The following is a 2,242-nucleotide window of genomic DNA, read 5'->3' on the forward strand; positions in this document are numbered from 1 at the left end:
TTTTGTTATGGAATTATTATTATTACTAAATATTTAATCTCAAATGAAAGGTTTAATTCAGAAAAGTATGTATGCATGTATGTATGTATGTATTTATACTTAAAGTCATTTATTTTCATTCAGATTTAATTTGATTTGGTAAAATTTAAATTAGATGACATCATTTATGTAAATATCACTTATTTATATATGTGATATAAACATCTTATTGTAGCTTGAATGCTCAAGCATTAACTAATGTTAGCACTCTATGTTCACCATACTTCTGTGAATCTTCCTTCATTTTTATGATTTCATTATTCTAATGACAGGAGCCTTTTGTTCTTGGATTAAGTTTGATACCCACTTAAGCTATTAATATTAAATCTAATTAAAATAAATTATGCTGAGTTCTATCACTTGATGAAGTACCTGCATATTTAGCAGTTTTTCACACTTGCACTGCACTGCTGTGAAGCTATATTTGTCTGAGAGAGAAAATAGCTGTGCCAAGAGTGTTAAGAGTGAACTGATTTATGAATAACTTGTCAGATCTGTGCCCTAAATCTCAGAGCTGCATTCAGTTGCAGAGCAAATACTTTTACAGGGTCATTTTTTGTGTTAAAATACAAAATAAAAAATCACATTAAAGCTTGGAATGTACTGTAACTCTTAGACCTTTGCAAAAGGTTTATGAGTGATTTTAGTATGAATACATGATTAAGTTTGTATGTATAGTTTTAGCAGTCACCACAGCCCTCTTGCAAGTAATCATTCGCCTGATACTGATCTTTCTTTTTGTATTTCTGTTATTTCTCATCAATCTTAGACAATTCTGTTTGCCTAAAACATGTATCATAAACAATATTGTTACAGCTCAGCATGTTAGTTCTGACAGATAGTGGAATGAGTGAAAGGCAGAAGAAGAATTTAATTGTCCAAGGAAATTGTTTTTAATTGTGCATATGGCAATAAATGCTTTGACGTGAATCATGTAAACTGATGTCAGCATTCTTTAAGAATTCTGACTTAGGCTATCTAGGGAGATCAAATTTTTTTATACCTACACTAAGGGTAATATTTAGTAATGTGCAAACTAGTGTCAGATTGGCACAAAGAATGCATACATATTTACATCAATTATAAATGTAAATGTACTTACTATTTTTTTTCAAATAAACTTCTGTTCTCTGCTGTGTGTTGCCAGCCAGGTTCCAGCTGATTCCTGAGTGTGGGCTCGTCGTTTTGAGAGGTAATAAAGCCTTTCAGAGACCCTCAGAGCAACCTAACCCACTGCTTTTTCACTATGCCTCCTGAGGATAGGTTTACTGACGTGCACTTTGGCCTTAAAGCGCTATAGGTTCTTGAAAAAGGGGCAGCAGAGGAAATACAGCTGTGAAGCTTACTAATCCCTCCCTCAAAACTGGAATGTCAGCTTTAGTACTGCAGCAGGGGGCTTTTGGCTGCTCTTTTTTAAAATCATCTCATGAGAAGGGACATATAAGTGCCATCGGGTTGAACTGCTTCTCCATTTGCTTAATTGTATATGTGCTGCCTGATTGTCATCCCAACATTTAGCAAGAGGTAAGTGTCAATTAAGAGATTTGAGATCCTTGCATTAGTTTATTTTAGAAATATTTTATAAAATGTGTTTAGAAATGTCAGAATTAATGAACCATAATTTTATGCTGAAATCCTATCCCAAAAATCAGACAATTTGCATGAATGTTTTTGTTTATTCTGACACTGCTTTTGACTCACAGGAAAAGCAAACAAAACAAGCCAAACCTCATCCTAATACTAATGAGCCACAATTATCATTTTACTGTCATTTAGGACTGAAGCAGAATTATAAAAAAAAAAGTTATAGTAGCATTTTATTTAGCATTGTAAAATGCACTTAACTTTGAAACTGAGAAGTGTCATCCTGCACTGGTCACTAATGTCTTAGACCTGGGTGACTGTTCACCCACTCTTCTTAAGTGACTCTAAACTTGGACTAATGTGTGACCCCACAAAAATGCTAAGAGAGGTAATACAAGAAGACTGGACATAAATTATTCACATAAACCTTCATGGAGCTAAACAAGTGGTATGCATTTTGATACTTGCTTGCTATGTCAAAGCTTGAGTAAAGGCAACAATTATATGCCCAAGACTATAACCACCATACATGCATATAGTATTTTTTGTGGATTTTTATTCACATAAATGCATTTTATTTATTTTGGAACTGCAGATCAGATTAAAAATTCCACATCAC

The sequence above is a fragment of the Morone saxatilis genome, unplaced genomic scaffold (assembly GCF_004916995.1).
Source record: "Morone saxatilis isolate NCDOM2014 unplaced genomic scaffold, NCSU_SB_2.0 Contig18, whole genome shotgun sequence".
NCBI lineage: Eukaryota > Metazoa > Chordata > Actinopteri > Moronidae > Morone > Morone saxatilis.